This window comes from Antedon mediterranea, chromosome 2 (assembly GCF_964355755.1).
Source record: "Antedon mediterranea chromosome 2, ecAntMedi1.1, whole genome shotgun sequence".
Taxonomy (NCBI): domain Eukaryota; kingdom Metazoa; phylum Echinodermata; class Crinoidea; order Comatulida; family Antedonidae; genus Antedon; species Antedon mediterranea.
In genome coordinates, this window is record NC_092671.1 from 39,938,262 (window position 1) to 39,964,936 (window position 26,675).

General features: G+C 36.7%; 1 long non-coding RNA gene across 1 annotated transcript in view; it reads right to left on the minus strand.

Moving 5' to 3' along the window:
* Window positions 1-1,055: 1,055 nt before the first annotated feature.
* LOC140041106 (uncharacterized) overlaps window positions 1,056-26,675 on the minus strand; it is a 38,579-nt gene continuing 12,959 nt past the window's right edge. The window contains exon 4 of the long non-coding RNA XR_011842815.1: window positions 1,056-1,162. This is a non-coding gene — a long non-coding RNA (uncharacterized lncRNA). The remainder of the gene's footprint in view (window positions 1,163-26,675) is intronic.

Consider the following 26,675-nt stretch of genomic DNA (forward strand, 5'->3'; position numbering starts at 1 on the left):
GTGTCAATGTATTACAATCATTATTTCCGTTTCATTTCTACTTGTAACGCGTTTTGTATAATCACTGACGTTTTTTTAATTAATCAAGGATACAAATTTAATACAAATAATAATATATTACAAATTGATATATTAATAGCTTGAATGACTAGATTTATGAGATTCGTACACAAAGTGTATTACTAACCAAAAATAGAATTAAAAGTTGGATAAAATGTGTTGCTTTAACATTCACTAACCAGACCGCTGACGTACACATCGGAATGTATTTGAACTCAAAGAGCAAATATTGTACGATGATCAGCAAACACACTTACGCTCCTCCTCACATTATTTTTAAAGCTTCCTTTAATTTTTTATCGTAATAAATTCTATTACTGATATTTATGATTACAGTATTTACACGAACATAATGGTAAAAATAGTAACGCGCATATAAAACAAAAAACGGAAATGCGTACATTACGCGTTTCCGTATACAGCGCGTTAGCGTAAACCAATACGCATTTCCATACGCTCTCTGTACAATACATACGCACTTCCGAATGCGCTATTGCGTATTACAATACACGCGTTACCATAGGCTACCGCCGAAGAACAATATGAAATTAATGTGATATGTCGTTGTGTTTAGAAGGAAAACCAATTATGGTTTGTCCTTCTAGGTTTCCTCAGATTGCTAAATAGACTCTTTGTCATAGAATAAGATGACAACGAGACGACGACAGCAAATTTAATTCTTAATCTTACTCAAATTTTGAAAATTAATGGTTTTACACAGCGCGCCAATCAACTATTTTACCTACTCTCGTCGATTAGCCAACATGCTAAAGATAATGGATGGATACAAAGCTATTACATAATTGTATCACCACACCAGTTGTTACATGTATATCGACGTATACAGACATTTAAATAAAAATGATTTTAAATATCACATAAAATGTAAAAAATCGCGTACGTTCCCAAGGCAACCGCAAACAACAAACAAAAATGAGCAATAATTACAATTGCAAAAGAAAAGTAATAAAAAAGGATGTTTTACCATGCGAACCTCCATGTAGCTGACATTACGTAATCCCTACGTGTAGAAATCCTTATTTAACTGCATTTTCTTAAAATCCATAATAAGTCCAAGTGATGTTAGTTTCCAAATGTAGATCTGTTTGTTTAAAAAAAGAACGAAACAACGATGATATAATAAAAATCCAATAGAGAAATACGAAAGCGTTACAGGCTCTGTCTGTAAAGTAACCAAGAAGGAACATATACTTGAACGATATATCTTGACTTGAGGAGTAAGTAAGGTAAGCTCACTGTGTGATGTTCATAGTACTAAATGAGGCTCACTTAGTAAGTTACACTGTTTGATAGATTCACCACTTACTAAATATATGGAGCAAAGTCTGCTGCCCTCACATGCTAAAATGTCACGCCTACTGCTGAGTGCTGTATCGATCTAAGCACCCTTACTACCTAAGAGGAGTATGACACGCGAAAGCACTACCACCAATCAAAACAGACATATCCATTACCCACTCTGTGTTAACAACACGCACGAGTCTTTAAATAGTATCGTAAGGGTTTAATACTTTAAATGGTCATGTTTGCTTTAATTGTCATTTTTGGCATGCAATTAAAAACTTGTCAAGAAGATTACAGAATAAATTCGTCTTCTGAATAAACCAACAATATAACAAATAGGTACGGTAGTTATTGACTTCGATAATGCTTGTTTCCCGTCACTTTCACTAGATATCTACCATCACAACTAACCGTCAGAAACATGTTACTTTTTAAATACACCAGGTAATGAACAATTATAACTTGCTATAATAGATTTTATGATAAAAAGAGAAGTTTTTAAATGATAGCGAATGGTTGAATATTTTACAACAGTAGTCTTAAAGAAGATCCGATATATCATCTTAATAACAAATGTGAAAAGTAGGCATATTTATTTACTAATGTGTATCATCAAAGTAAAGAGTGATTGTGTAATGAATAGTGGCACCTTGAAAATTGATAAATTTGGACAAAAGTACACCTTTGTGAATGTTGTTGCACCTGTCCTGCTGGCGGTTTGAATTGAGACCATAGGCGCGCCTCCAGATGACCATAGGCCTCCAGATGACCATAGGCCTCAAGATGAACATGTCCAAAAAAAAGCCTCCTGGAGCTAGGATTAGCTGTAGGCCTGACTGGTCACACTGCGAGTACAAACTTTTCCACAAATTGAATATTTCAAATTAAAATAAAAAATCTAAATTCTAAACCTCCAACAAATATGAAGATACAACTTGTGAACTGATGTAGCTACCATTCAAATGTTAAGTCCTAATATCTAGGCTACTGGATATCTGACGGCGGCCTACATTATATAACATTTCGAAAGAGAAGAAAAAATTAAATGCAAGATTTAACGATGTTAAATTAATTTTTGATAGCTTGGAAATACCACCAGAATGGACATTGTACCTCCCACATAGTTTTTAATTTTAAGAAAGTTTTACGACGATTGATTTTTTATGAATCTCCATATAGGGTAACCAGGTCAATATGGAGCGCGTATGTGGACAAAATTTGATTCATTTTCTATAATTTAATATCATATTTAATATAGCTTGTTTAAACAATTGTTACAATTCAACAAAGGCACCGCAGCTGCACAGCATTTCTGTGTAACTGTATATAGATTTCAGCGATAAAAATACGTATCACTATATCTAGAATTAAATTGCTTAAAATGAATTCTAAAACTGTGTTACGCACAATTCTAATTATTCTCCTATTCGTATGTATGTGAAAATAAAATTCTCAGGATATTGTTAAATGTCAGAATAATCTTAGAAGGAGCCAACGGTCTTTTAACCCGAGGACATTCGGATAGCTTCTGCTATTGTTGCCCCAAACAGTAAGCCTACACTTAATCAGTGTAATACATTTGTAATATTTAGATGCAGATACTGATCGTCGGAATGCGTTGCATATATGCTACAGGTTGTTGCTTTTAGATTATATTTATCTTATCTATTCGTCGTTTAATTTTTGTGAACTTTTCTAGTCGAATTTGACCTGAGCGTGCCACTAATGAGAAGATGGTATGGTGTTGATATTGTTGCTAATATCCATGGGAACGTATTTACAAATTAAAAATACTGCAGATACGTAATGTAATCTCAAGATGAAACGTATACAATACCGAAATGAATTGAATAATTACGTTCGTAAAATTTATTTTATTCATTCATTCAATCTTTTATTTCGGAATCTCTAGTCCATAGAAAGTAAAATTACGCATAAATTAATTTAAAAACTACTAATTACTAACTACTCATCTCAGGATGGCATTCTACCTGGAATATATTTCCTAAACCAAATACATATATTATATTGTTTTGTTTGGGGACAAGCCGCTTTATAAAGTACAGTATTAACATTACATGTTTAATATTTACGAATTTTTATATATAATTATGGTAGAATAATTATTACAAAACTTAATTATGTAGTTTATAACTTCTTAAAACTTCTACGTAAGTTCAATGAGGTACGACTACACATTAGAACAACAAGTGTAAGCATCTCTCAAAATGTACCGATACAAAAATAATATACCGGTGTCATCCACTTAAAGTGTGAACATGACAACCAATGAACACGTATTTGACATATATACATGATGAGCACTGTTCACACTCAGCTAGGTATACATGATGAGCACTGTTCACACTACTCAGCTAGGTATACATGATGAGCACTGTTCACACTACTCAGCTAGGTATACATGATGAGCACTATTCACACTCAGCTAGGTATACATGATGAGCACTGTTCACACTCAGCTAGGTATACATGATGAGCACTATTCACACTCAGCTAGGTATACATGATGAGCACTGTTCACACTCAGCTAGGTATACATGATGAGCACTGTTCACACTCAGCTAGGTATACATGATGAGCACTGTTCACACTACTCAGCTAGGTATACATGATGAGCACTGTTCACACTACTCAGCTAGGTATACATGATGAGCACTATTCACACTCAGCTAGGTATACATGATGAGCACTGTTCACACTCAGCTAGGTATACATGATGAGCACTATTCACACTCAGCTAGGTATACATGATGAGCACTGTTCACACTACTCAGCTAGGTATACATGATGAGCACTGTTCACACTCAGCTAGGTATACATGATGAGCACTGTTCACACTCAGCTAGGTATACATTCATCCAAAAATGATGAAGTTTATTCTAATCTATTAATATCATTTTGCCTATAGCAGCAGCCTTCTTAAGATGAGTCAGTACTAAGTATGACAAACCATGAGTATAGGTATGTCGTCAAGCAATGATTCATGTCAATTAATTGATTAAGTACATTCTTGAATTAAACAGGCTTACTACCGATCACTCTTTTAAGAACACACTTACAGTATATGCTAATGTAAATACAAGATTAAAATGTATTATTGCACTAAGGAATCATTATTCGCTTGCTGGCATCTGTACAGGGACAGATTCTGATAAAGGTGAGGTAATGTCTTTATGTACAATTACACTTATTTGGGATTTAAACTTAATTTAGTATTGAATGAATATACCGATTGTACACTGTTTGAATCACATAAATTTAAAAATACATATTTGAGAGTGAGAGAATTTTATGTATTGCAGGTGATTGTGAAACAGAGAGTGTAGCTATTGCAAAATGATGTCTTGGTATCAAACTATGGATATTTCAAAATTGGTATAGGCCTACATGACTAATTTCGAGGCACGCGAAATACGTATAAAATTGACTCCCACACGAGACAGCAAAGGAAAGAATCACAGTTGATCCGGCAATGACAAATCCACTTTCTCCACCATGGAATTGAAACGGCCGGTGATGTCACAATCTATGATGTAGGCCACCATTGGTTAAGCGTGGTTCCCACTAGGACGCAACGCAAGGACGAGCGCAGCACAAGTGTGTGACCAACCAAATGACAATCCATAGCGTTGCGCGTACTTTATTGCGTGCGTGCGTCCAAGTGTGAACCAATCGTTGAGTATTCTACTCTTGATAGTGTATCATCACGTATTAGTGTTAACATGTTCGGGTCAAAAGGTGACGTAGACAAGATCGAACTATTTTGCCTATCGGGAGAAGGAGGAGAAAGTTAAGCCCTGTTGCATCAGGGTCAATGGTAAGGTTTAATGAAGACCAGACATGACACACCCGTTGTCTCAGTCTTCAACTCAAACAATATTAACCTACTTGCTCCATAAGTGAAATTATCACATTGTACTAACATTCCAAGGAACTTCAAGAAATTAACGTTTAAGAGCGAGTCATATGGCCGAGCGGTTGAGGCAGGGGCGCCGTTTACCGTACCTAAAGAGCCAACAACAACATCGGCAAGGGTTCGAGGCCTAGTTCTGGTGGTGGAACAAGTCTTCTCGGATAAGGACTATAAACCGTAGGTCCAGTGTACACAGTTATAACCTGTGTGTACTATAAGAACCCAGTTCATTATTCGAAAAAGAGTAGGGGGTTACCCCGGTGAACTGGTTCACACAATAGCCCCTGTATCAGGGGGATTACCCCCTATCTGATAGGACAGTGATTAATTCACTATTGGTAATCCTTGGCCACATTGCCTAAAGACATAAAATAAAATTAAAAAAAATAAAAAGAACATGAACAGAGAGGATTACAATAGATCTAACCACGAACTAAAATAGTGTAAAACATTTCACAATTTTCTTTGCTAAGCTCTAAACCTCAGAATTACGCCACAGGCAGATTGCTTCCTTACTCAAACCACAGCCATGACAGCAGGGCGCTACACCAACAGTAATGACAGATAAATAAATGTCAAAAGATTCTAGATTTATTTAAGTTACGATACACCCGGGCAAACTTTGAATTGATCCTTAGGCCTAAGGAGGACCTTTGGAAGTTAAATCGCCGGCCCATTTTTTAAGAGGGGTATATTATAGATAATTTCCTCCTCCATGGGTTGTACCAAATCAGCAGCTCATGTGTGATGTTGAATTTAATGATCCTTTTAGGCCACATCACACCAGGGAGATCTCCCTGATCAAACTTAATATTAATATTGAGGAGTGTCGGTACAATTGCCAATTCTTGCCGCCGCAGATGTTCGTCTTTCACACACATTCCATTTATTCACTACGTCACATTCTTTCTGAATTTCATCTTGACCTTGCAGGCCATAAATTCAGATATTTTTTTCAAAACTCTTTGCACGAATTTGGTTAGTGAAAGTTTATAATAATAATCTCGTCTAAATTGATCTTTGTGACACTTATAACAAGCATACTTGATCAAATTACTACCGGTCACAAAGATCAAACTCATAGCAATATTTGAAATTGAAAAGTGTCGAAATTTTGACTCAACAATGACAATACATAAAAGTTAATTACACGAGATTATTATAAATTGGCTTGTTAATGTACTGCTGCGAAAAACAATCCGATACAATTCGTTCTGGCTATTACACGCTGACAAAGATATTCACCCGTTACATACATACATACATATGATCCTAAGTTATGGTTCAGATTCATTTTACATTCTTACACTTCAATTCAATTTATTCAGGATTTTACAAAACAAACAATAACACATACATCACATATGGTAGACCCGTTTTCGATGGGACGTCCCTGCTCTTACTCTTAAGTATAGCATGTGTACTCTTAGTACAAATGCTAATTAATTATTATTTTATAATATCACGAACAATGTTCATTGAACGAGTTGTGCTGTATACACCAGTCTCGTAAATAAATAAAGTTTATATCAAGCAGAAAGTTCCGGGTTCGAATCTCGGTTGGGGGAGATTTCCTCATCTTTATCGTTTCAAATTAATTATTTAAATTTCAGTATATCACCGGGCAGTTTAGATTTCATGTTCCGTACCTGATGTGTTTATATACTCATATCAGTGTATATGAATTTAATCCTGGTCGGAAGTGAAATAAATCCCGACTTTGAAAGCCCATCTCTCCTTCAACCCTGAATGTGCTAATATATAAATGGGTGATTTCGAATCTTCTACGTGGCCTATGTTGAAGTACGTCACAGTAATGTTGTTGGATACAATATAATAATAATAGTAAATACAATATATATAATAATAATAGTAAATACCAGAAGAGCAACGAGCCGGTTTTAATGGCGACACGGAGTCAGGAGGAGAAGTAATTAACGAACATCAATATCAACGGAATTCAATAATCACGTCACATTGAAGTGAAAAGCATCTTGGTCTATTCTATGAAATGTGTGAAAATATGGACGGTTGGTTGTCTAAGGCAATCTGTTGATATAGCATCTCACGCAGAAACAGACAATACACTGCAGTGTTTACAGTAATTATACAAATTATTATATTAAAAATAAAAAAACCTAAATGAGTTTTTGTTTTATGTAATAAATAATTATTGTATTAAATATTATTGTATTCTATTCGCGGACATACGTGGGTCTATACCATTATTCACGAATACAAAACTGTATTACCCAAAAGGTCTATGTTTAAAGCGTGGACGTAACGCAACGCAAGTGAATTGACCAATCACAAAAGGTCTATGTTTAAAGCGTGGACGTAACGCAACGCAAGTGAATTGACCAATCACAAAAGGTCTATGTTTAAAGCGTGGACGTAACGCAACGCAAGTGAATTGACCAATCACAGAAGGTCTATGTTTAAAGCGTGGACGTAACGCAACGCAAGTGAATTGACCAATCACAGAAGGTCTATGTTTAAGGTGATCAATTTCGGTTTGTATTATATCCATGCTTTCATTGATGGATATACTTTTTGGAGAATGTAATATTTTAAGCCAATGTGCACATTAGTGACGTCATAAATAAGAATAAGACAATAATAATAGTTCATTCTTATATAGCGCTCTACAAGCAAGCTTCTCTAAGCGTTGAACATTATTACCCCAGTCATTTTTTGGATCAAACACGTATGGAAACATACTCCCATAATTCAGCTAGTAACCAGCGCAAAGTTATGTCTTGATCTAACCGGGTACCCATTTATATACCTGGGTGGAGAGAGGCAAACGTGAGTAAAGTATGTATACCAGTGATGGTAGTGAACTGTATCATAGAAATCTGGCACCACCTTACATTTTGTTATCTTCTAAACATAGCACACAACTAAGGAAATATATACAATTGTATACGGTACTTTATTTTGGTCGTATAGTTAAAATAGAATGATCAGGGAGTCTCTTACTTATGTTTAAAGTGTACTTACCAACTAACAGCAGCAGGCCTACAAACATTCCAATACAACTTTAACAACATTCCAAAATTATCACAAACAACATTAATGTTCTCTCCAGGTGGCCAACTAAATAACACTAAGGAAAGACAGCGACACGCAGCAGCAAAAAGTATCAATTCTTTTCATGGCTTTTGTTATAGAAACAATAAGTTATCTAATGAAGCAACTAATTATCTATACACTGTACTCCATCGTGTGGACTGACGAGTTTGGATGGTATCGACGTTTAGGAGCAAAACGATGCATTCAAAGTCTCAAACGGGATGAACTGATATATATATAATGTAAAACACACAGAGGAACTAAAGGATAAGTTTACAAATAGATGACAGAAAATTCGGATACAAACCGTCAAACCGTGAACTTTTCTGAAATTCGGCAGATCGTAAGCGTGCATTAAGAGGACTTGGTAATCGTTTTAACACCATTGAACCAAGGTCTCGTTTACTATTTAACCTTATTGATTATTTCTTCTATAGACACGAGCAACCTGCATTTTAAACTTAATTTATCACAAAATTATGTCAATTAGCGGCTCATATAAGACCTTAACCTTCTAGAATTAAAAAGGTTTACGACACAAATGGTACAAAATTCCACTGCCTTGCGAATACCTAATAAGCACTTTTGGAACCGAAAATTACGAAAAGACGAAATATAAAATTAATTTTTTAAAATTCCAATTTAATTCATAGAATTGGAAGCAATAAAAATGTATTTATTTTTCATTTTGTCATCAATAGATTCGTTAACATTTGGAAATTGGTTATTTTATTTTTAAACCGACATAATAGTTAACTCACAGTTCTTCAAGCCGATACGATTTCATTGTATATTTTTACATGTGACACTAAAGTTAATCTGAATCTGTCGAAATGAAGAGAATTATTGAAAACACGATTAGTTTGAATGGAATCGTGTGCAGAGCCAACAACGGAAAACATTAATCCTTACTAATAATAATATGAATGCAAAATAATGACAAATTGGTGACGCTGCAAAAATATTTAAAATAGTAGGCCTATATCTTGTTAATAATGGCGTGTCTGGATATTCTGCTTGTTACCAACCAAATAGCACGCGCGACGCATGATGGGAAGGGTTCGGGAGAAAACGTCACGACGCGTACGTGCGTGATTTGTTGTTTTACGTACGCGTACCCTTCCCACCATGCATTGTGCAATGACGTTCTCTCGAGAAAGCAAGCTATTTGCGATCAACAATATTATGAAGAATTATACAATACACAATATTATTGACTTAAGGTCAGAAAACGAGGTTAATTAACTATTTTTGAATCAAACTATTTTTTTTTATCGTGGCTTCTATTATTATCTATGATAATGACTTATTTGTGATCAGGATGGCCATACGACATACTGTAAATCAAACGGTATTATTTGAGATTACTGAGTATTGATAAACAAAGAAGTACGTACTAGAAAGGAAATTAAATTATATCAATATGCCTAATTTATATATTATACCAATGTTGTTGAGTTACGGTGTAAAAATGTTCACATGAGGTAGGGTGAATCAAACGTGGCACAAGTAAAGCTCTGTCTACACTATCAAACAAAACATGTGATGTGCCCATATATGGACATGACGATGTCATATTATACCATATTTGAGCTCACCACTTACCATATTTGGGCACATCACATTTTTTTGTCAAACTAGTTTGACAGTGTAGACAGAGCTTAATACAATTTGCTTCTCAAGTAGAAGCCAATGAAGAAACACATTACGTTTGTGTGCGATTGCGCTGTAAAACGCGTTTGCGTCGCATGTACACGCAAAGACTGCAATCATGTTAAATATATCAACATAATTACCTATCTCTTTAATTGAATGCATTTAGCTTGGTCATGGGCAAACCTCTATTATCTTTGATAATGTTTGTCTACACTTAACATTCTTTTCTCGAGTACTGGTATGTGCAACCAAAAAGCCAGTAAGGCAAGTAGGCCTAGTCAAAGCCAGTAGGCAAGTAGGCCTAGTCAAAGCCAGTAGGCAAGTAGGCCTAGTCAAACAGAAAATGAATAATATAATAATAAATAATACAAATGATATGAGTAAATATCGAGTAGAAACAAGCTATCGTCACCATTATTTATTTATATATAACATTCTGTCTATGCAGACATTTTACCTACTTTTTATTTGTTGTCATCTCACAGCCAGATTTGTGAAAATGATTATGCGTAATAGAGAAATCACACATTTTAAACATCATTTTGTCACAATAAATACAAGATAAGATGATGACGCAAGGGAAAATGTTGCCCTTTCGTTTTATTTTTCAAGGTTACATTAATTCCCTACTTATACTTTTATTTAGCCCTCTCGGAAATTGAAAGGAAATTGGCATGGCAGAAAAAACATGAAAGTAAATTTTTTATCAGACAGCAGAAATCCATCCACACTTTACAAAATCGAACTTGTTGCTTAAAGGCCGGGTGCGGGCAAAAAATTTCTATTGATCATACATTCCAATAATTATCGATCTATAGTTTCCCCTATGTTTCATAATTTTTGGGATTTTATTTGTGTTACACGAGCTTTTTGAAAATAAGCACTTTCTTATCAGTGGGGGGATAGTTCAAATTACACAGTAAAATCTCTATTCTTTTGTACACACATTTTGTAAATAGAGAGGAATTTTAAAAAGCTATGAAAAATAAACGGTGTGGTAAAAAATGTTATCAGATGACTAAATATAGGTAATATAACTTGAATATTACATTTCTGATATTTTTATTCAACTTCAGATTTTTATTTTCATGCTATAGCAACAATTATCCACCGTATATCCACCATCTTTTTTCACCATCTAGGGAGTCACCAGACATGTTATTACATTAGGTTAACTATCTAACTACTGAAAAAAAGTCTTCCTGGTTTTTATGGAAGAATTTTGCCAAATTTTGTATTTGATACCATATTAAGGGAAATTCATGTTTTTTCGTCTCGATTTCTGTTACAAATATTTGATTTATGTACAATTAACCAAATATTATATTTAAAATTCATGCCTGTACCTGAGCTTAAGGTAACCGAGTACGGCGTTGAGAGAGAAATGCAAGACTGGCAACCTGAAACCTATACAGATGCCCCACTGGAGGATCAATAGTAACACAATGTTCAAATATGGACTCTTTTCATCCAACATTCTTAGCGGAAACCATTAAAGCTTGGTTCCCACTAGGACGCAACGCAAGGACGTAAGAGCAAGCGAATTGTCCAATGGCAAGCGAATTGTCCAATGACAAGCGACGGCTTTGCGCTTGTGATTGGTCAATTCACGTATTTGCGGCTCTTACGTCCTTGCGTTGCGTAGTGGGAACCAAGCTTTAGTTTGCATGCGCAGTACATACAATGCACAATCCCTGTCCTATATAATAAAACGTCATCCTAGAGAGACATCGATATGTTTATATTATAACTATTATTAGGCTCTATTGAATAGGTTCCATGGTTCTTACTAAGAATGAAAATAAATGTATAAATAAATGTATAATGTTATGGTAATAAAGAATATTAGTCTTACCATGCGTTCAGACGCAGACGCCCCACGCCTCCCGTGATACCAATGTTATTGGGTGCCGCGATCGGTGTATTTACACACTGTCGGCTAATTATATGATGTTCTATTTATAGCCTATGTTACTATTTATAGACTGCATATCAATGGATACATGATAACAATATTTAGTTTGTAAAGATATACAGGTAAATGACCTGCTTATTGACTCATTTAAATTATTTACTTTGTAAAATGTCAAAGAATTTTAATTTTTCGTGTTTATTTTATTTTTTTTTTTATTATTGTATGTTTGGAAACATTATTGATGCGTGTGCCCGTTTCATGTTCGCGTTATTACAAAGAATACAGTTTATGACGTCAGCGGTATTGTCAATTAAAATGCCCTCAAGTTATTTGGTAAGCCAATCCCTTATTGCCGTTATTTTGAACAATTACGGGTAAATGCTATTGATATCATATCGAATAATCGATTTGAGTAAAATACCAAAGGTTACACGGAACGTAAGCTGTGACGCGTCGCCGGAATTAAGATATAAACAAACTATCGACTTCCGGCCGTTGATACCACCCTTAAGCTTGGTTCCCACTAGAACGTAACACAAGGACGTAAACGCAACGCAAGCGTTTTAACCAATGACAAGCGAAGTTATAGACAGTTACCAATCACAAGCGAATAAGACTTGTGATTGGTCAATTCACTTGCGTTGCGTTACGTTCTTGCGTTGCGTCGCTAGTGGAAACCACGCTTCACCAGGACAGTTAAGCGTGGTTCCCACTAGAGACGTAAACGCAAGGACGTACGCACAACGCAGACGAGTTGACCAATAACAAGCCACTGTTCGAATAATCCATCGCTTGTGATTGTTCAAATCATTTACGTTGCGTTACGCTCTTGCGTTGCGTCCCTAGCGGGAACCAAGCTGTCTACACTATCACATTTTAACAAATTTACTTTCTGTAACTAAATTCGTAGTTCCTCATACCAATCACAAATGTTTATTTCAACATTTTTTATAAATTTGATTTATAACAATTAAAAAAATAAATAAACATTTTATTGTCTATAGTTATTGTATGAAAAGGCCAATAATTGGCCAATTATTGATCATATATCATAAACCTGTGACAGTAATGTGACTGCTCCAACAAAATGATTTAAGTGCCTCAAAACATTGTTTTAGTAGTCGTGCTGTAGTCGGGTAGTAGACGTGTACAAACTTTCTGAGGACCGACATAGTCGTTAAAATGACGAAATTATGCCTAATAAAAATGTATCTACGGAAAAAAACACATTAACGTAGGCCTACAATAAATCAAATCTTTCACCAAAAGTTAAAATAGGGTAGGCATAATGGTCCGGATGACGGAAGGAAAATGTAATGTCCTGGCCAAACAATTCAGACTTCCTTAAATTAAACATGATTTGACAGTCATGTCCTAACATGGCTTTTGAGAATAACACATTGGCCCAAGCACGACGTGTACTTAAATTAATCTATATAACACAACGGTGAAAATGACACTTTTTGTGAGGACATAACACAAGACCAGTAGTACGGCACCAGTAGTATGCCACCAGTAGTACGGCACCAGTAGTACGGCACCAGTAGTACGGCACCAGTAGTACGGCAAACTAAATTTATAAATTCTGAAACAACAGAATTGTATTAGCACAATATTTGTTTAATATAATTTAGGTGTAATGTTCATGAGAAAGGGTGGATCGCGTTACATCTGTGTTTGCGTAAGATATTTGATCATGGACCCCATGAGTTCCGTGTAAGCTACCGTACTTCACGATGTGTTACCGTAATACACGTGTCATCCGACGAAAAAGGTCTGGTCACTTGAGACTATTAAAGGAGGCGCATGGCGCATGGCGCCTAGTCAATCAACGTAAACAATTTTATATTTTTTATATTTTATAATTTTTATTATGAAAGTATGTTAAAACATACTTCCATAAAAATAAAATAAAATGAATGTCAATTTCGGGGGAAGTACTAAACCACTAACTTTATGGTTATTACTAGTATAAAATAATGTTTGTTTTAAATTGCTAGATATTTCAATTTGTATTTTAATTTTATCAAATACATTAATAAGCGAGTCATATGGCCGAGCGGTTAAGGCAGGGGCGCCGTTTACCGTATCTAAAGAGCCAACAACAACATCGGCAAGGGTTCGAGGCCGACTCGCTCCTAGTTCTGGTGGTGGAACAAGTCTTCTCGGATAAGGACTATAAACCGTAGGTCCAGTGTACACAGTTATAACCTGTGTGTACTTTAAAGAACCCAGTTCATTATTCGAAAAAGAGTAGGGGGTTACCCCGGTGAACTGGTTCACACAATAGCCCCTGTATCAGGAGGATTACCACCTATCTGATAGGACAGTGATTAATTCACTATTGGTAATCCTTGGCCACATTGCCTAAAGACATAAAATAAAAATAAATAAAAATAAAAGAAATAAAGTAAAGAATATAATACACATGGACATACGTAACGAATAGCCCGTATACCGGCCTACTTAACTGTATGTTTATAAAATTGTCTTTCTTTGTGAACATGAATGATACGTTCCGGTAAATAAAAAATTACATATTAGACACACACAGTAACTGATAGCTCATTTTGGCGAAAGAAAGAAAACAACGTCGTGACCTATTTTTACCAGGTGAACTAATTAAGGGCGCAACAATGTTAAAGCCCAATTTCATCTTGGTACAACACTACACATGTCACGACTATCCTACAATCAGGATTAAACTAAGGAATTTAACGTCGATCTGTACGTGTTCATGTTATTGACGGGTTCACATGTCGGGCTTAGTTTCAAATCCTGACTTAACTCTAAAATGTTTTTACGATGTGCTGTTTGTGAAGGCAATAGAAATAGGAGTTCAGGTGGTTTAAACTAACGCGTTGCAAGGTGGTGTCTGCACGTTAAATTCCTTGTGTGGTCAACCAGACCTCCTTAGCTCCGTGCTCTGGATCTTCAAACAGGACTTATCAAAACCATTTTGGTTGCATAATTGTAAAACAATATATCATGTTGATTGACAATATTTTCTCACACAAAATATATTATAACGGAAAACAATTTCTAAACTGATCCAACGCTTTTGATTGGTTAAAACTTAGGTTACGCGTCGTCCCTACGTTGCATGGGAACCGACATTAAAGAACGTATAAACGCACCCCAAATAATTTGACCAATCATGACGTGAGATGTATCTCTCAAACTGCCGCTTGTGATTGGTCAACTCACTGCGTTGTTGCGCCTACACCATTGCGTCGCGTCCAATTGGGAAACAAGCTTATTAAACGTGACGGCATTTAAGCATCACATCAATGTTTAACAAACAATTCAGTCTAGTGGTCTATATATGTATATTTATTGTTTATCGTAAGTTCACAGTCATGGTTAGTTTATTATTTGACTGGTTAACATACCTTAGAAATCAAATGCATAAATTTTGTAAACGGTTTCGGCTCATAAATAGTTAAGTTTATTGGGTTATGTAACGCGGCAAAAAGTGCATGCGTTAAAACATAAGTAGACATCAGAACATTTATTTAGTACGGACAGGTGATGTCTCTGCATCGCAGTACCAAATTAGAACATTGCTAATAATGATGTTGAATCAACAGTTAAACCACTGACATTCTGTGACAATGTTGCCAAACAGACACGACTACAAAAGTCTCAGACCATCATACTGCGTGGCAAGATGTAGCTACCGATGAAACATTGTATGCTTGGTTCCCACTAGAGACGCAACACGTAACGCAACGCGATGGATTATTCGAACTGTCGCTTGTCAACTCGCTTTAATGGGAACCAAGCTTAAACGGAAAGAGTTTTGTATCACTGACAAATATGAACCATTTTAGGTGATTTCGCGCATACACAAATATTAAAATTCTTCGCAACGTGTGGGGTTCGTGGTAATTACAAGTTGGATGTTAAAATACATTAAATGCAGTAATTGTTAATAAATCAATGATTACAAATATCATACCACATTATGGTTGTGTGTACATGATAGAATGTGGGTTACCTCACATCATGCCTCGCCGCCTACGCCTCATATTATCGTTGTAATTTTAGGAAAAAATGTCTAATATAAGCAATTAACCCATTTTTGTAATAACGGTTATCAATATCCTGAATGTTGTTTGGAATGGTAAAACGGAACCACCAACTGTGGGTAAAAAAGAACTGCATGGGTATATTTTTAGAAGGATCGCCCTATTGTCTACCCAAAGTGATATGATCAAATATGGTAGTGATATGACATCATTATGTCCATATATGGGCACGTCAAACTAGTTTGAATATGTAGACAGAGCTTTAAAATGGTTTGCAACCTATTGTCGTATCACACATTACAGTAGGATATAGGAAATAACAAATATATGGTAACGTATTCAATGACAGCACGAATGCTATTATAATTTTTAAAATGTAATTAATTTCCAACAAGTACCGCCAACTAACCGTGGATTATCATACCTGAATACAATAGCAATACACAATATAGAATGAAAGCAGTATACACAAGACAATACATTGATTTACGAATTAAAACATCGGTGGAAATTTAAAATAAAAATTCCGTTGTGGTCGACATGGATAGTTTAATTTTATTCGTTGTCCTGACAACTAGAAACATATTCGATCTGGCGCGTCATACAAAGGGAAGAAGTGAGATTACAGCAGCAACAGTGTTATTCCCGATTGCGTAAATTGCTAAATGCGGACCTGGGAATGACAAATAATGACGTCTTCCAGTGCGTGTAGGTCTATTAGCAGCAACAGTTATTCCCGATTGCGTAATTGCTAATAAATGCGGACCTGGGAATGAGAAATAATTACTTCTTCCAGTGCGTGTATCCTGCCTATACAATATTTAACTATGGAACGTACATGAACATTCTCTGCAGATTTGGAGGGCGTAGAATTAGAAATGAAATATTAATAGTGAATGCTCAACAATCAAAACTGCGTGGAAGTTAAGTTGTGTTTCCCAGCCGATTGACTGATTAATCGAATTCCTGCGGATCAGTGTAAAAAGCCCAATGAGGATAGATTTGCACCAATGGGGCTATGAATGGCGTCAACATGCCTGCTGACTGATGTTCTCAACATAAAATACAACTTAGTCATGTTAAAGGTAGATATTCAAATATCCCCGTTACATATAACATAACAAATAATGTGAAAAGCGGGACTTTTTAAAAACATATTTATCATTAATTGTTTGCCTTGTTTAATATAGTTTTCAGTTTAAATCGTAATGTATATGAATGAATTAGCATATATTGACGACAGGCCTATTAGTTAATTCACTCTTCATCCCCTCCCTAACAAAATTGTCAAAACAAGTCTAGAAGCAAAAACGACTTTCGCAAATATTATACCGTACACGATAACAATCGGTAAAAATGCTTGATCCCCAACTACTCCCATGACGACGACATCATTATCTGAAAATGATGTCATTATATCCGGGATGGATAATTCGAACGAGACTCGGAGGGCCAGGCAACAAGGTACTGTTAGTCTTTGGTAAACAACATCTCAGTGAATCTCAACACATCACCTACAATGTGACCTGTGACAAATTTGATTTGAATTTTGATTTCCAAGCATTACAATTCAGTTTTTTGTTTGCAAAAGCCCTACGATTTTACAGTCTAATAACTGTAATCAGAAACATTACCAATGAGCTTTAGTCGATCTATAAAAATATCATTGTATATTAATAAATATTTCCGATATCAGGAGGCGTGAGAGGATCTTTGTACGATTTGTATTTTTAAAGGCGCGGCGTCTCGTCGCGTTCCTGAACCTGACGTAGTCGACACCAACCTATCTTTGGCACATGAGACTGAAGGAACTTAGGCTTAATTGACAATGTAAAAAAAGTGCACATTTCTGTAGTTTTTCATGGGGAAAACAAACTAGCATACGCCTACCCTTTATAGGCTCATTATGGTTACGTTATTCGTACTGGACAAAAAACAGCATAATGTTTGCCTTTATATGGCAACTCGAATACCATGTTTCTAATACAAAGGTAAGTCTGTCTAGAAAACATTGCAAAAAATGAGAATATAGGATTAACGAAAGGGATAAATTACACGTAGGCCTATGTCAATGTAATATTAGAGAAAATATACAGGTAATTTGGAAAACTTTAACTCGAGAAAATTAGAAATAAATCTAAAACTAACTTTAACTCAAACAATGGGAAATAAATGAATACGAATAGATTAAACAGAATGCCTGTGATATGCCCAAATATTGTGTGATATGCTCAACTATGGTTTTATAGAATGTGACAGGCATACAACAAATTGGAAATTGATGCAACAAAATGATTTTACTGTAAAAGTAAAACTTCCAGTATTGGACCAATAAAGTTTCCTGAATCTATTGATACGATCATCTCTCTATGCTTTGCTTTGGACACCGACACTGACCGACAGACATCGGTCGAATTCTGGGGACAGAACCTGCGACCAATGTAAGCACGTCTTGAATGCTCAACGACGCAATGAATCACCCAATGGCATTCCAGAATCACCTCTGTCCAATAAAAATAGTTATATTAATTGAACATTTGTTTTGACACCTCAGGTTTTTGAGTTGACAGGCAATGCTTACAGTTCAGTAACAGTAACTGACAGCGGTCTGTTCGTCCAGGAACCGGAACTTCCAATCATTAACCAAACCATCTCGTCAATCACACTTTGACATCATGATCTCGAGCGGCTGTTGGCTTACAGTTTTGCCCTTCGCTGATCTATTAACGCGATTTAAAACTTTTAATTTATTTCTATTTAGCCTCTTAAAAATTAAACACAGTGTGTTAATTTCATATCATCGAAATGTTGCGTAAACAGCGTTCCATAGTTAATAGTATTCTACGCGAGCGGCATCATACAAAATGAATATGGAAATTTGAATTTATCTGAATCCGTTTTAAAAACAACTTCAAAAGTGTTTTCCCAGTTTTGCTAAGCTTAATAAGAAGAGTGACAAACCATATAACTTTCAAATGCCATCACGATCTCGAAGTTAAAGTGACATCCTCTTGAAACTATAGAACGGTACAATTAAATATACGGAAGCGTGTTTTATGAACCTAATATATAATGTAAAGCATTTTATATGTTCACCTCTTCACGGAAAATCTACAAAGCGTTACTCAAGGCCAAGCAACAAGTGCATCAAATCGTTTACGATCTGAGAGGTTTATAAAGATGAAACAAATGTTCATCAATTCTAAGAATTGAAGGATGAGTGTTTAATAATGATCCAGTAGACGGCAATATTTATTTTTTATTCGTTTATCACCCTTTTTTAATATGCCGCTTTTGAATTGTATAAAAAACATTTTTGAGCCTGGTATTTATTGGTTACGTATACCTGAACGTTAAAATAATACAACTTAAAAGCGATTGTATTATCAGGTATGGTACGCAACGCGCGCAAAACGTTGAATTCGTAGTATACATTTCGTTACATGAAAGAACCGTTCCCGTTAGACGTTTCTCGGTTAGGCCTACATGAAAAAAAAACCGTTGCTCGTGAGTGGCTAGACGTTTCAAAATATCAAAAACGTGATTTCCATTTCCATCAAAGGTCATAAAATTGGCAAAATGTTGAAAGCTGACCGGGGCTAGACAGCCGTTACGAATACAGAGGTCACAAAGATCAATCGCCTTGTGGTGGTTCAAATATTGCCTCATATTTGCCGAGATCCTCGAATTGCCTCGATTCAATGAAGTTATTTTGATTTATATAAAATGATATTGGATGAGTCACTTAATATATATTTAATATAGCATACCACTGAATAAAAGGATCAAGTATACATAGCTCGTTTCAAACTGATCGTTAATCGCTAACAACGAAAACAGAGACTTCTCCTTATTCCATGGGGTATGTGGACGTGGCAGGTGGGGGCCAGGGGCCGGGGTAGAAAGGCCCGTTACTGACAAGAGTCGTTATACAATAATGTTCAACAGGTTCGCCAGAAATTGTTGTGGTTAAATAAAATAAATTAACGATGCTCGAGGGATAGGCTTCTGACCGATGTGTAACCAATGATTCTAGACGAGTGTTGTAGACGTCGTGCTATAGTTCATTCACGTTGATATAAGATGACGATATGATACTAATTTCTCTCAAATAAAATATAGTAAAGCACAAGTGCCAAATAATTTGTTTTTCTTTAACTTTATTTTACTTAATCTGGACGCACCTTCATTCAAGAAGTGTGCCACTGTTTCAAAAGTGTAGCTTCCAAATACATTATTATTAGGCCTATTATTGTTATTATTATTGAAAACAACATTTCAAAGTGCTTATAATCATATTGAATATGTCTACTACTACCACTATGACCCTATGCATTTTGTTATCATGTCAGATCGGCATAGAGGTATTTCCCTGATGATTAATTAATACGGTTTCCCTGCTGCAGTCTAGGTCAAAGTCAACGATAATCCCCACAGAATCTAAGCTAAATCTTATCAATCTCATTATTATGTAATTATTACAAGGGTTCTCTTACCTTTAATATGCCTGGTGCATGTCTAGTCTGTCACTGTTAAACTACAGTATTTAATTATCAAGTCCTACTTGTCTATGATAGTTATTCTATTGTTAAGAAGAGTAAATAGAATGTGTCGAGGTATGCGACGCCTACGCGCCTCGTGCGTCCAACAAAAGTGTTGTGGTTATGCCACGGGTATCACTTGTTGTTCACCCGTATTGTTCATTCAGCAAATCTAATTTAAAATTGACAAAAAGACGACATGGGCAGCCATTCTCTTGATAACATAAAATGGGATTTAGAGTATTTCATTCAAAATATTATACTAGGCCTACCGGCACTTTTAGGTTTCCTTTGTGAATGTTAGATGTTAGATATACTTCAATTTGACGGGGTGTGGAGGGGTTGTCATGGTCTCATAAGTCGTCTAATTCGACCCAGGTGTGGAGGGGTTGTCATGGTCATAAGTCGTCTAGTTCGACCCGGGTGTGGAGGGGTTGTCATGGTCATAAGTCGTCTAGTTCGGGTGTGAGGGGTTGTCATGGTCATAAGTCGTCTAGTTCGACCCGGGTGTGGAGGGGTTGTCATGGTCATAAGTCGTCTAGTTCGACCCGGGTGTGGAGGGGTTGTCATGGTCATAAGTCGTCTAGTTCGACCCGGGTGTACTGTGGAGGGGTTGTCATGGTCATAAGTCGTCTAGTTCAACCCGGGTGTGGAGGGGTTGTCATGGTCATAAGTCGTCTAGTTCGACCCGGGTGTGGAGGGGTTGTCATGGTCGTAAGTCGTCTAGTTCGACCCGGGTGTGGAGGGGTTGTCATGGTCGTAAGTCGTCTAGTTCGACCCGGGTGTGGAGGGGTTGTCATGGTCATAAGTCGTCTACTTCGACCCGGGTGTGGAGGGGTTGTCATGGTCGTAAGTCGTCTAGTTCGACCCGGGTGTGGAGGGGTTGTCATGGTCATAAGTCGTCTAGTTCGACCCGGGTGTGGAGGGGTTGTCATGGTCGTAAGTCGTCTAGTTCGACCCGGGTGTGGAGGGGTTGTCATGGTCATAAGTCGTCTAGTTCGACCCGGGTGTGGAGGGGTTGTCATGGTCATAAGTCGTCTAGTTCGACCCGGGTGTGGAGGGGTTGTCATGGTCATAAGTCGTCTAGTTCGACCCGGGTGTGGAGGGGTTGTCATGGTCATAAGTCGTCTAGTTCGACCCGGGTGTGGAGGGGTTGTCATGGTCATAAGTCGTCTAGTTCGACCCGGGTGTGGAGGGGTTGTCATGGTCATAAGTCGTCTAGTTCAACCCGGGTGTGGAGGGGTTGTCATGGTCATAAGTCGTCTAGTTCAACCCGGATGTGGAGGGGTTGTCATGGTCATAACTCGTCTAGTTCGACCCGGGTGTGGAGGGGTTGTCATGGTCATAAGTCGTCTAGTTCAACCCGGGTGTGGAGGAGTTGTCATGGTCATAAGTCGTCTAGTTCGACCCGAGTGTGGAGGGGTTGTCATGGTCATAAGTCGTCTAGTTCGACCCGGGTGTGGAGGGGTTGTCATGGTCATAAGTCGTCTAGTTCGACCCGGGTGTGGAGGGGTTGTCATGGTCATAAGTCGTCTAGTTCAACCCGGGTGTGGAGGGGTTGTCATGGTCATAAGTCGTCTAGTTCGACCCGGGTGTGGAGGGGTTGTCATGGTCATAAGTCGTCTAGTTCGACCCGGGTGTGGAGGGGTTGTCATGGTCATAAGTCGTCTAGTTCGACCCATTTACCATTACATTTGCTGCTATTCTCTAGTTTGAAAGGAATACTTCCTTAAAAAATGTATCGCAAAGAGCGTGCGCGACGCATGATGGGAAGTGTTTGGGAGCAAACGTCACGACGTGATTTGTTGTTTGTACGTACGTCGTGACGTTTGTTCCAAACCCTTCCCAATATACATTGTGCAATGACGATCCTCGCGAAATCAAGCTATTTTGCGATAAACCTTATTCGAAGTTTTAGCCCAATGGAACAGGATGAGATAAACTCTACCCGATTCAAACAGACACATAGAAAAAAAAACTCATTAGCAACGTTCATAAGTAGATAACAAAGGGTTAAAGATAACAGCATTTGACAAACAATGATGGGAATGTTCATAGGTAAATATGGCAGATATTGATATAGATGGCACCTGGTCATAGGTTTCCAAATAATGAAATGTGTAGGGTGGAGCAGACGGGGGTTCACTGGGTCCGTAAAACCCGCAAAATAAAATATGGGCTCAGGATAAGCGGACCACATGAACCATTTCAATGGGACTGATATATGAGACTCACGATAATAATTAACATCTTTTCAAATGCAATGTTGTTCACAATTTGTAAAATCGGCCTGACAATTTTTTTTTTTATAAACTTTGCTTTATCAACTACTCCAAAAAGCCGTCCGCTGTTGGAATCGTCTCCTTTAAATCAAGACCAGTTTTTAAATGTTTTTGTTCTTCTTCTATTTTTTTTTTTATTGTGTAGGCCTAATACTGTGCTTTTTGTGCACATTTTGGCTCTTTTCATCAGCACACAATCCGAGTGTTAGCTTAAGCTAGAAAAGGATCAACGTAAGTACAACAAATATTTTACTATATTTATTATTTCCATGATTTTTTATTAAGGGAAGGGTCAGACATTCTTTAAAGTGCATTGTCACTGAAATTACTAGCATTCCATTCAAGTCTAATCGCAACATAACACGTACCCTCACGTGGGCGAAGGGTCACGTGGGCGAAGGGGTAATCCAACCTGTTTAATAAACAGAACAATAGTCAATAAGCAGACGTAATATTTAAAAATAATATACTACTGCGGTTACTACGGCTAAGTGCCGGACTATTAGTACTTTAAGTGTCCCCCACGATACATTAGGTAAACAACCACACCCACTACCTGTCAATCGTCAGATATGAGCTGCAATCTCTGGTAAATTTATTCGCGCGCGTCTGCTATGGCTCGTGCGTGCAATTCGTAAACGCATTTTTTGTGTGTTGTGTTGTACAGTGCAAAAATATGTTTTATTAAGCATGGACCAATTACTTTAAATCTACTGAAATTAACGAGTAAAACGAATTCGCGTACTTTTCAATCCGAGATTCACGAGTAGAACGAACAACGTATTTTCAATCCGAGATATATTGACGCGGGGATGGATTCACGAGCCACAACTGAATCACCTGTTTCGCATGTTCAACATCAGCTGCACGCTCGGACCACACGTTATGGTTAATATCTTTGATAATGTTACGAATTGCTATCGACATGAAAATGCATCCAACCTAATCATTTGGTCTATATATTTAATTTCAAACATTGTACCGTACAGTTTACGTTATGGTTCGGTTATTAACCATTAAGCACTAACTATCGAACGTTATAAACTCATTTCGTCCTCCTAAAGACTTCATGAAGTTCAAGAACAACCAAATACCCAAAACCAAAAGTACTCACATGACACTGCCCTGCTAAACTGACATGATCAATACATTGGTATAATTCCGATAGCAAGTTATAAATCGATTGATCTCCTTGTACATGTAGCAGACTGTTTGCGAGTGTTGTAATTCTGGTATGCATACAACGCAGTTATTGTTATGCGTATCTATGCACCGTGATAAAACCAGAACAATGTACACACGGCACAGAAATGATATCCATGTTTACAATATTAAATTTAAATATACAAAATATCGATATTTAAGTGTTCCTTAACTACGTTCAAGTGTGTGTAGGTGCTTGTACATTACACATACTCACTGTGACTCAACACTCACACGTAATTAAACTTAAAATGAGTCGTAAATCGTTCAATAATGTTTACTTAATCGATATAATATTAGATTTTTTTTATCTAGTCCAGTCCCCTGTACGTTCAACCCGCTCTATAATGATTTTTCGTAAAGTTAGTATAAGTATGCCTAGGCAAGTATTGGAAAAAAATATGACATGAAACGGTGGATCCAAGTGATTTATGGAGTAATGAGTAAAACAAGTTTGAACTTAAGTTATTACTTAAGTAACTTCCACATGGAACGGTGGATCCAAGTGATTTATGCGGTAATGAATGAAACAAGTTTGAACTTAAGTCATGGGAGAGTATATAACTAAATTGTTATTAGAGGACATTCCTACAAGTATAAACCTGACTATTCTAACCTATTAACCTATTCTTTTTATGATATTGTACAATAAAATTGTATATTTTCCTGGTATGCTATACCGAGAAACAAGTAAAAACACGTTGTTTAGTAAACCTATCAGATTTTTGCCACGTTTAAGTACGACTTTGCAGGGATGGCTATTGAGAAAACTTCCTAATAATTAAAAAGATTATGGCCAATTGAACTAGGCATATAAACCAGTACCATTACAGGGTTGACCAACATAGCAAACGAAATACAAGTTAGCCGACAGATTAAACTAAAGCTCTGTCAACACTATCAAACTTTATGTGACAAAAAAAACGTGATGTTCCCATATATGGACATGATGATGTCATATCACCATATTTGGGTATATCACTACCAATATTTGGGCATATCACACTATTTTGTCAAACTATTTTGATAGTGTAGACAGAGCTTTTGAAAGAAGTTATTTTTCCCGATTCATATTGCGATTAAGATACTATAGACGTCAACAGGGAGATCATTTGCAAGATGGACAACACGTTGTAATATTTTAATTATTGATCTGATGTTGAAATTCACAACAAATCAATCCCAGCAGACATTCCATTGAATGGTCGAAGTCACGTGTGTATAGACATAATTAAAAATTGATTTAAAATTGTAAACTGTCTTGGATGTAATTGTAACACAATGTTTGTTGTCACTAGGACGCGTACGTAACGCAACGGCGTACGCGCAACGCAAGTGAGATGACAAGCGACAGTTGGATTATCCATCATGATTGCATAAATTGCGTTACGCTTACGTCCTTGCATTGTGTTCTAGTGGGAACCACATTTTATATACACGATACGTACGATTTTTTTAGAATGGCATAAACCCTTTTCTGAGAATTAGTCCTTGTTTACTTTATTTCTTGTTGTTTTTTCTCTCTTATTGATACAAATTTATGCATTTTGACTAATTTAATTTTTGTGACAGGAGGGGGACAGGAGTCAAACCTCGATTATCGAAAGCTATTTTTGGCTCCTTTTCACATATTGTAGGCCTACTGTTTATGAGGTGAATACAGTTGTAAAGAAGTAAATGCTTACCTTGTTAGTATTCACAGTGACACTCTAGCCTGTATATCTATCTAATCACAGGTATCAGAATATGCATACGGAAATCACATTTGATGCCATTTCAACATTTGTAAATATTCAAAAAAATAAATGTACGAAGGAACTGCGATGCGTGGGTTGTGATACGATTGAGAATTCATCTTCAGACGATCAACTTGGCAAACCCATTTGGTGTGGTCAAAAAATGATGGAGCGAGCACGACGGGGGTGTTCAAAATGATTTAGTTTACCGGCTGCTTGTTGCGGTTACTTCCTCCAAACAGCTGAAAAGTTGATGAAATTCTCGCAGGTAAAAAATGAAAAGTCAACAAACCTCGTGGATATGTTCAACGTTTGGGGTGCATAAATTCCAAGTTGGTGAATCTATGAGACGGTTTCCCCGTCAACTTAGTAATGAGTACAAGTGCAAAGCATTCGCTAGTTTGTGTCCAAATCAACTTTGTTAGGTCGACAAACAGCTGAGTTTGCAATAGAAATGTAAAGTATAATCATCCGAGATATATATAGGAGACACAAACAAGTTCCAAATTGCGGCAAACACACCCAAGTACAGTAGTAATAGGTCAAATGCGTTACAATGAAACAAGTGTCAAGTTTAAACTCAAATCTATGATCTTGGTTCCAGTTTGAGACTGCGCAGTACCGGTCTGGGGTAATTGGAATTTCCCCTTATTAATTAGTCAACGATGAATTGGTTGGGATCGAGGCAAACTGGTCTAGGCTAAGGTTAAGGTGAACGCCGCCGGAATTAAAACAATCAAATAACAATAATTAACATTTGGCCTAAATCAAATTATAAAGAAAAAAAAACAATTATAAATAGGGTTCATTTATTCTTCTATTTCCGAAATTGCGTAGAAAGTTTTGCAATGCAGCGCGCGCGTACGAAAACGGTACGTTTTTTGGTCGTGCGTCTATTTTGTGTCTTTTCCGGGTATGACCAGAGCGATGAATTATT